At 34.5% G+C, this 10,799-nt stretch overlaps 2 non-coding genes across 2 annotated transcripts; one reads left to right on the top strand and one right to left on the bottom strand.

Annotated features, from left to right (window-relative positions):
- Nucleotides 1–299: 299 nt before the first annotated feature.
- Nucleotides 300–460, bottom strand: LOC146994461 (U1 spliceosomal RNA). Its single transcript, XR_015044200.1, has one exon. It is a non-coding gene; the product is annotated as a U1 spliceosomal RNA (small nuclear RNA).
- Nucleotides 461–10,206: 9,746 nt separating this feature from the next.
- On the top strand, nucleotides 10,207–10,367 carry LOC146994460 (U1 spliceosomal RNA). Its single transcript, XR_015044193.1, has one exon. It is a non-coding gene; the product is annotated as a U1 spliceosomal RNA (small nuclear RNA).
- Nucleotides 10,368–10,799: the final 432 nt, after the last annotated feature.

The following is a 10,799-nucleotide window of genomic DNA, read 5'->3' as shown; positions in this document are numbered from 1 at the left end:
AATCATCCTCATCAAATTTATGCCTCAACAATCGACCAACGCTGCTTCCAACTTCCACCAAGATCAGCAGATGGAACCACCGGATCTTCACCAAGGAGCTGGACAACGCATCTTACGTTAATGAGGAGAGTCTCGCTCGCAGCAGGGTGGTTGAAAGGGCGGAGCTAACTGGCCCAAGTGTCGTTTTGAACGGAAAGGATGTTCCGGAAAAATATCAAACTTGCAAAACATTAAAGAAGGAGCATGAACAATTTTCTGCATTTTTGTTTCTCTCTGTTTTTGTCTCTCGTTTAATAAATTAGGGACAGCGCGAACGCAGTCCCAGCTACCAAAAATTATGCACCCCAAGCAACCGCAATTTGCGGATGTGGCGAACGTCAACCCCTCGAAGTGCAATGAGAGGTCTCTGCTCGGGGGAGCCTCCTTGGTGATCAAGGCGTCCCCAGTGCCAGGTAAGTATGCGATATAAAGTTTCGTAAATATAATCCTTCTTTATATTTTATAGGCATAGTGGTAGTAGTTATGCTTAACACGCTGACATATGAATTGTATTTAGTAATTAAGCCTTTCGTGGGTAGTGGCTTTTTTTGTCTAAATGCGCAGTGGCTAGCTTCCTTAGCCACCTGTATTGATTGAGCCTGAAATGCACAAAAATCATTACAGATGGCAGCGCTAATCGAATTATGGTCTGATGGAGTGCTGAAGTTGTATATTCACTGCATGTAAGTACCGCAAATTGAAATGTTATTATTTTAAATAATATTTCTAATTTATGCAAAATATTTTGACAGTTTTAATGTATATTTTTCTATCATTTAAATAAAGTAAACTAATTCACAAGCAAAAAGAATTAGTTTTTTGGATGTGGATGCAAGGTCTATCCATTGGCCTTTTAGGGCAGTAATACTAATGTTGCTAATCCCGCACTGCCATGTTTGACAGTTTTATGTTTCTGTAGTTGTGCCAAATATAAACAAAATTTATTTATAACATGTGTTGAGGTTTTGGGCTTGATTTCAATCTCAGTAAGGTACTCTCATTTCTTTATTTCAACCAAGTCAAAAATCAAGCCATTGATGTATTAATGGAAAATTCAAAGGACGCTCTTCTTTCAAACAGTATATGATTATACATATAAAAAAAACATAAAAAGAGCTTGCCAGTTTGAAATATTTACTGGAAAAATTGGTGACACTACTGAAAAAAACTTGTTGGCACTCTAAGGCCGTATCACACGGGTTTGTTTCACACGAATAGCTGTTTCGGACAATTTTTCTGCCTGGTTTACTACTGAAAGAAAGGCATGCGACTTTTTCCTTCCTTTCCAAAAGAATTGCAAGTTGTTCATTTTCAACCAATCAGCTATCAGCTTGTTTGTAATGGGGTACCACTTTGCCCCAAAGCGATGTATGGTGATTGGCTGTTGTGACAAAGCAGAAAAATTGTTCCAAACAGTTGTTCTTCCGAAACAAACCGACATGTGATAACAGCCTTAGCCAACCAATTTTTGGTAAAGATCATGAATTATTTGTGGACAATTACCAGTTACAGTCTTTTTATATTTCTGGAGACTCAAAAGATATTCGCATATGGAACTGTAAACATGATTAGGATACATTTTCCGAAAAACTTAAAATCCGAGAAATTGATGAAAAGAGGAGAACTTGGGCATCAAGTGAAGATAATATAATATGCCTGAGATGGAAGGATAAATGTGATATGTGCACATTTTCATGTTTAGAAAATGCAACGAATGTCATCTATATTGAGAGAAAACAAAGGAATGGTGAAGTAATAAACTTAGCATGCCCTCAAGCAATAACAGACTATAAGAAAAATATGGCAATAACATACTATAACTTAAAAATATGGCCTTTGTAGACAGGTTTGAACACTTGAAAAGCCTGTTCAAAATTAACAGGAAAAGTTACAAATGGTGGCACAGAATTGTTTTTCACATTATAGATGTTTCAGTTATATAGATGTTTCAGCATTCATAACTTACAACATGCATCCACATAAATGCGGTGAATTTAAAATCATCAAAGATTTTCAAAGAGAAGTGATCCGAGGACTACTATTGATGGGTGCAAAAAACAAAAAACTCAAGAAAGCACAAGCCATACGTTCCTGCAGATGAGCGCACAGAAGATGCAGAACATAACATATTGCTGTAAAAACAGAAGGTGGCTTACACAGAAGATGTACTCTTTGTTGTACAAAAAAGAAGTTCATTGTTCTCGATGGCTGTGTGAGTCGTGCCGTGTCCCACTGTGCTTCCAATCAAGTGTTCGAAGTATCCCACTGTGCCCCCAATCAAGTGTACTTGTTTCGAAAAATTTCATACTAAATGGTGAATTAAATTTTAACTATTTTGCAAACTTTTTATTTAAAAATCTTTCAGTAAGTACAACAATGATATTGTACAATTATTTTATAATTATTACTTTATTACTCAAACATTTTGTACTTAATTATCATAATTATTGTTATTCGCATAAATATTAATTTCTCATAAAAATTGTCATAATATGTTTAATTAATTTTGTCCTAACAGGTAAGCTAAATGTCTTATGTGCACAGTGGCTATAACCTCTAGCCACTCCCACTTTGGTAGATTTGATATTTGAAAGATTATCTTTGATGTGGACCTGAAATGTTCTATTAGAAAGAAATCTGGAAATGAGCAGAATTAAATCTGGTGGGAAATTGTATCCAATAAAATTTGATATGAAGGCCAGGGTGCCACACCTTATCAAACGGCTCTTAATATCGAAAAAATGTTGATATAGTTTTATGTTCAGATACTGATGCTAAGTGTAAATTCAGGCTTAGGCACTATGGTTATACTGAACTATTGCAGGATGCAACTTTGCAATTCTAGGATACGCTGCACCATTCGACATGTTGTTTACTTGTCTTAGGTTTATATATGCCTTCTTATGATGTAATATTGGCTACATCACTTAAAAAGAAGTTATAGGTATGCTATAGAAAATTTAAATTATACAGTCAAAAGTCGTTAATTCTGACAACCATAATCCGAAATTATCTATAAACCGGACCTCAAAGCTAAAAACTTTCTGCGCATGCGCCGCGTTGGCACATGCGCACAGGCATTTCGCGCGTGTGCATAAGACCTTCACGACTGCGCATATGCGTGTGCGCAAGTTCAGAATACGTTTTCGCCTGCGCGTTTAATGTATAACGGACGGTGTAAGCTAAAATTATATAATTATCTATTTCAGTTAATGTTAATGATTACGTTGTTCCTTAATCTTCGAATTGAATCCCGCTTATTATTTTTTGCAGACTGTAAGAGCAATTTTATAAAAGTAAACTTGAACTTTCGATTATGTCAAATAGAATGTCCGATGCTGGAACTTCCAAAGGATCTACAAAACGAAAGTATGTTTTGATGTCCATCAAACAAATGTGGAACTGCTGCAAAAAATGGATAAAGACATGAAGAATGTGACAGAGAGGTTAGTGAAAACAAAAAAATTTCGATTGGCAAGTTAGTCGGTATTCTCGGCACAGCAATTAACGGAACTTGAACAGCGGAACTTTCTAACTGAACAAGAAATTATATCTGTTTATAGAATTAAAGAGAAAGTATTATCACATAAAACGAAGCAACTTAAACAAATTACATTGAAAGAAATGTTTAATAAAGTAAACAAATAAATATTAAGCTTTTTTTTTTTTTTTTTTTTTTTTTGTAAATTTTGATACCCTTTAGATCATAATTTCTTCTTTATTTCATAAATTACGGTTTTATATTTTTAATTTTAGAATTTCTGCATGCCATCTTATGAGATTTAAACTGATGATCTATAATCTGTAAAAATCAATAACCCGGAATCGCCGAAGTCCCGACGAGTCCGGATTAACGACTTTTGACTGTATTTTAACTGAGTTGAAAGGTTAGGTTTATAATGTTCTGCATGAGATTTTTTTTTAAATTATAAATCTACTTTTGTGTGTTCTGTGGTACTCTTAGCATTTAGCGCAACGCTTTATCTCCCAAAAATGTATTATTAAGATACCAAACGATTGAAAATATTGAATGCATGATTTAAAAATTATAACCGTAACTGCTCAAAATACAGAAAAGAATTCTTTTGCTTAAAGAACGTTTTGATTATTGATGAGTGTGTCTGATTAGGTGCTTTCTGCAAGAATAGATGATTATCTGAATCTGGATTTTCTTTTATCAGTTGGAGAGAAAAGTTGGAGTTATATCATGTATATATGAAGTATCAGTTGGAGGTAAAAAAGCCGTGTTTGACTGGTGTATGGAAAAAAGTTTGATTGCAATATATTCGACCAAAAAAGAGGGCCGAAGATAAGTTTCTTTTATTATTATTGACTTAGGTAAAATATCAGGTGCTTCTCAATCATGACAGTTTGGATGCTCGGTAATTACTTTATTGTTTTAGCTTTATTTTCATTTTGTGTCATTTTTCTGGAAACATTTTTTTTTACAACTCGAATCAATGAAGTTGGTTATACATGAGTTTGTGCAATTGTCTGATTTTTTTTTTTTTTTTTTTTTTTTTTTCTTTTAAATGAAAGCAGATGTCGTCTGATTTTTTTAAGTGAAAAGAGATCGCTTTGTAGAGGGGCAAAGCCAAGGTAGTGCGCAATACCGAGGCTGTGCACTATGCCGACTTTGTGCAACTCTCTGATCTTTTTCAAGTGAAAATAGATCGATGTGTACATGGGCAGAGCCAATGTAGTGTGCATTGCAGAAGTTGTGCAATTCTCTGATGGTGTTTTATGTGAAAAATAGATCCATGTGTTCATGGCGAAAGCCAAAGTAGTACGCGATGATGAGTTTGTGTAATTCTTTGATTTTTTTTAAGTGAAAATAGATCTATGTCTACAGGGGCAAAGCCAATGTAGTGCGCATTGCCGAGTTTGTACAATTCTCTGAAAATTTTTAAAGTGAAAATAGATCGATGTGTACATGGGCAAACCCAATTTTGGTTCTGCATGTTGCCCAGTTTGTTTAATTCTCTGATGTTTTTTAAGTGAAAAAAGCTCGATGTTTACAGAGAAAGCCAAGGCTGAGCGCAATGTTGAGTTTGTGCAAGTCTTTGATTTTTTTTAAGTGAAAATAGATTGCTGTCACCGAGTTTGTGCAATTCTTTGATGTTTTTTGAGCGAAAACCTATCGTTGTGTGTGATGCTGAGCAGTAATGTAAGGTATTTTATGTGCAATGTTTAATATATCGTTTTTGTATTTTAATTGTAAATTATATGTCAGAGCTATTTTTTTTTTATTTAAATTGTATTTTTAATTGTTTGGTATTGATATGTTGATAGTGCTTTCCGATTTACAACAAATATCGATAGTCCAACAATCTGCTCAACAGTAGCAAAACTGTAAAGTTTGATCCTATAAGTAACTTTTACCTCATTATTTTAATACTTAGTGTTTGCTATCGTAATTGCACTTGATAATATGAGTTCATTGATATATGTGTGAAGCATTGCTTCATGTTCCAAATTTGTAGTGTTTATTTTCTTTCATTGTGGGAGAAATTAGATTTTTTATTTATTAATGTATAGAATTAGTATGCCTACAGAGAATATGACATTATTTAGGAATTTAAGAAACTTACATGAAAGCTGGGTGTGATGTTCCTGTGCAATAAAAATAAACCACACTTTTCTTAAGTTTAATATTTTAGAAAATAATGAAGATTGCTGGTATGTAGTGGATTATGTCGTTACATAGCAATAAGATAATTTGTAAAAATGATAAAATTCCGCAACAAGAATTTAACATGAACAAATGTTCCACAACATGAATTTAAATTAAAAAAAAATTTTTTTTTATTTGTATAAATGTTAAAAATCTTTGAAAATACTGATGCTGTATGGAATACAAATAAAAGAGACCGTGACGTTGTTTACCGTTTTAATAATTGGTAGAATCCGCTTGCTTACTGTAACATGGTAATTTTAAATATAAACAATTTATTATACTTATTTTCAGTAAATCTTTAGCTTAACTGTTAGAAATATAAATTTAAAATAAAGAATTTGATGCTAATTTACAATAATAAACAATTCATTATTGTTCTTTTTAGGAGAAAATAGAAAGTACGAGTAGCGTAAATGCGAGAATGCATTTGAGAGGTCAAAAGCTTAGTCCCACCCATTTATGAACGTAACGCAGTTCCGCCTTCTCAACTTTGTTTATGCAGTGTATTCTGAGTTTTCTCCGTCGGTTCTCGAAATAAAGCCCGAAGGCGCATTATGTTTATACATAATGCCGGGCGCCGGAAAGTCTCTGAAGAGAAACCCGAGATAAGCAGAAGAAGGAGGGCAACAAACTAATCTGGGCGGAGCAAAGCGAGACATCATGAAAGATGAAGAAAAGGCACCATCTATTGAATCTAAAAGTAAGTATATTGTTCTTCTTACAGAAGAAAATGGAGAATTAATAATCCATGCCGTCGAGAACTTCGACTAAGCATAGTGCCAGCTGGAGTTTTTCCGCAGTAGACTTCTTTTTCTTGAATTGCTTCTTGAAAACGTAGGTAATCTGTTAACAACACCTTTAATTTTGTTAAGTCCATTTCTGAGAGTTCAGGAAAATCGATCGGATCGTTAGTCACAGGAAAAGCAACTTTCTGTGATAAAACAGCTTTATTAGAGTCCTTGGGCGGCGAAGGAGATTCCCGATTAGCAGTACGGTGTTTACGAATTACGAGCTTTAAAATTTTACGTGATGATGGCTTTTGTTTAAGAAATTTTGTATTCTGTATTTGTATTAAATCTGTATTACATGAAACTGATGGAAATGCTATCCGTCCAACAGTTATATGTTGCAAATAATTATTTCAATACAATCGTAAACATTTTTTTTTAAAGGAAAGAAACTTTGCAGTATAGCACGCAACAATATACCATCCTATGTTACTATTAGTTACAGAGGCACGTTTTAATAAAATACACTTTTTGTTAATAACAAGCCACATTACAAATAGAGAAAGGTATAGCAGAAGTGTAGCAGAAAGCGAGCGCCACCTAGTGATGAATTTCGCGAAAGCGACTGAAAACTGGGGACCGGAATTTCGCTCAGTCTGCCAGGCCTTGAGTATAAGTTGGCCTTGGTGTGGCGAGCCTTGAGTATAAGTTGGCTTTGGGTTGACTCAAGGCCAACTCAACGCCATATGGCGTCATCTAGTGAGGGAAAGGCACACTTTAAAATGAATATCTAATGAGTAGGTTAGTTTTCATGTTCCATTTTCCCTCAATAACATTTTATTTCATAGTTTTTTCTGGGCTTTAAAATCAGCTGTGTTATCGAATGTTTTAAATAATCGAACGAGAAAAAACGCATTTTAATCTGTTCTCTGCAGTTGTTTCTCTAAGCGAAGAGAAGGACAAGCTCCGTCCATTTGATTGTCTCGAAAAGTTCCAGGAATCTTTATGAGATTCTGCAGTTTAATTTTGTGTTGCACTGATAATTTTGAATATTTCCAACCTAAATTATATTGGGAAGACAATATTATACGCATAAAACACGGCAACGGTATATAGATCAGATAACTATAACTGCCTGTAGCTACCACTACTGAAGTAGAAACAGTAGAAAAAAGTTTTCATAAAGTAGTTATGAGATTGTGTCTGCGGAATCCTTGTCGGATTTAATTTGACAATGAAGCGGTTTCTTGCTTTGCAATGGAGACTGATTCAATGAAAGGCTTGTCAAGAAAAACTTTGCATTATAGCACGCAACAACATACCATTCAATGTTGCTATTTTTACAGCGGCATGTTTTAATAAAATACCCTTCTTGTTAATAACGAGCCGCATTACAATTAGAGAACATATATATAAGTGTAGTAGAATGCGAGCACCACCTAGTGATGAATTTCGCGAAAGGCACTGAAAACTGGGAATCGAAATTTCGTTCAGTCTTGGAGCCTTTGAGTATACGTTGACCTTGGTAATGGTAAATATTATGGCGAACAATCTGGATAGATTATTAACGCCAGACACACGATAGTTAAAAAGAAGTTACAGTTCAATCCACACATTAATTCTATGCAATCATAAGTTTGAAACAAGAGCAGACTTAAGACACAATAACACGCCGAATAAATAATAATTCAGAAGTCAAACAACAAAAATCAGCGTTATATTTACAAAATTTTCACAGGACTAGTTTCGATGGTTTTACCGAACCATGGTATTTCGGTAAAACCATCGAAACTAGTCCTGTGGAAAAAAAAAAAAAAAAAAATTGTAAATATAACGCTGATTTTTGTTGTTTGACTTCTGAAGAGCAGACTTATGAAATAAAAGGAGATGATGAAGTCTAAGATGAAGTAACTGATCAATTGGATAATGATATAAGATGTCATGCATGTGTGAAGGTATAAAATATGAGATACAATAAAATTTATATCACTAAAATCCATAAACACATAAAAAAATCAAATTAAATAACAAAAACCGCTTTCCTTGAGGTATGGAAATAAATGTTCTGCATCTTCTGTGCGCTCATCTGCTGGTACGTATGGCTTGTGCTTTTTTGAGTTTTTTGTTTTTTTCACCCATCAATAGTAGTCCTCGGATCACTTCTCTTTGAAAATCTTTGATGATTTTAAATTCACCGCATTTATGTGGATGCATGTTGTAAGTTATGAATGCTGAAACATCTATATAACTGAAACATCTATAATGTGAAAAACAATTCTGTGCCACCATTTGTAACTTTTCCTGTTAATTTTGAACAGGCTTTTCAAGTGTTCAAACCTGTCTACAAAGGCCATATTTTTAAGTTATAGTATGTTATTGCCATATTTTTCTTATAGTCTGTTATTGCTTGAGGGCATGCTAAGTTTATTACTTCACCATTCCTTTGTTTTCTCTCAATATAGATGACATTCGTTGCATTTTCTAAACATGAAAATGTGCACATATCGCATTTATCCTTCCATCTCAGGCATATTATATTATCTTCACTTGATGCCCAAGTTCTCCTCTTTTCATCAATTTCTCGGATTTTAAGTTTTTCGGAAAATGTATCCTAATCATGTTTACAGTTCCATATGCGAATATCTTTTGAGTCTCCAGAAATATAAAAAGACTGTAACTGGTAATTGTCCACAAATAATTCATGATCTTTACCAAAAATTGGTTGGCTAAGGCTGTTATCACATGTCGGTTTGTTTCGGAAGAACAACTGTTTGGAACAATTTTTCTGCTTTGTCACAACAGCCAATCACCATACATCGCTTTGGGGCAAAGTGGTACCCCATTACAAACAAGCTGATAGCTGATTGGTTGAAAATGAACAACTTGCAATTCTTTTGGAAAGGAAGGAAAAAGTCGCATGCCTTTCTTTCAGTAGTAAACCAGGCAGAAAAATTGTCCGAAACAGCTATTCGTGTGAAACAAACCCGTGTGATACGGCCTTAGAGTGCCAACAAGTTTTTTTCAGTAGTGTCACCAATTTTTCCAGTAAATATTTCAAACTGGCAAGCTCTTTTTATGTTTTTTTTATATGTATAATCATATACTGTTTGAAAGAAGAGCGTCCTTTGAATTTTCCATTAATACATCAATGGCTTGATTTTTGACTTGGTTGAAATAAAGAAATGAGAGTACCTTACTGAGATTGAAATCAAGCCCAAAACCTCAACACATGTTATAAATAAATTTTGTTTATATTTGGCACAACTACAGAAACATAAAACTGTCAAACATGGCAGTGCGGGATTAGCAACATTAGTATTACTGCCCTAAAAGGCCAATGGATAGACCTTGCATCCACATCCAAAAAACTAATTCTTTTTGCTTGTGAATTAGTTTACTTTATTTAAATGATAGAAAAATATACATTAAAACTGTCAAAATATTTTGCATAAATTAGAAATATTATTTAAAATAATAACATTTCAATTTGCGGTACTTACATGCAGTGAATATACAACTTCAGCACTCCATCAGACCATAATTCGATTAGCGCTGCCATCTGTAATGATTTTTGTGCATTTCAGGCTCAATCAATACAGGTGGCTAAGGAAGCTAGCCACTGCGCATTTAGACAAAAAAAGCCACTACCCACGAAAGGCTTAATTACTAAATACAATTCATATGTCAGCGTGTTAAGCATAACTACTACCACTATGCCTATAAAATATAAAGAAGGATTATATTTACGAAACTTTATATCGCATACTTACCTGGCACTGGGGACGCCTTGATCACCAAGGAGGCTCCCCCGAGCAGAGACCTCTCATTGCACTTCGAGGGGTTGACGTTCGCCACATCCGCAAATTGCGGTTGCTTGGGGTGCATAATTTTTGGTAGCTGGGACTGCGTTCGCGCTGTCCCTAATTTATTAAACGAGAGACAAAAACAGAGAGAAACAAAAATGCAGAAAATTGTTCATGCTCCTTCTTTAATGTTTTGCAAGTTTGATATTTTTCCGGAACATCCTTTCCGTTCAAAACGACACTTGGGCCAGTTAGCTCCGCCCTTTCAACCACCCTGCTGCGAGTGAGACTCTCCTCATTAACGTAAGATGCGTTGTCGAGCTCCTTGGTGAAGATCCGGTGGCTCCATCTGCTGATCTTGGTGGAAGTTGGAAGCAGCGTTGGTCGATTGTTGAGGCATAAATTTGATGAGGATGATTGAGTTTGATGATTTAAAACTTAGTAAATACAGAGAAATAGTACATTCATAAAAATATATACAAGTTTCTAAATTTGTGAGATGACGAAAGGGAATCAGAAAGTTTTTCGCGAGTCACGTGAATCCTGAAATTG

This window comes from Stegodyphus dumicola, chromosome 11 (assembly GCF_044657685.1).
Source record: "Stegodyphus dumicola isolate Sdum_Otavi_A_Nest chromosome 11, ASM4465768v1".
Taxonomy (NCBI): Eukaryota; Metazoa; Arthropoda; class Arachnida; order Araneae; family Eresidae; genus Stegodyphus; species Stegodyphus dumicola.
The sequence above is the reverse complement of the archived record's forward strand: the minus strand, read 5'-3'. Positions and strand labels throughout refer to the sequence as shown.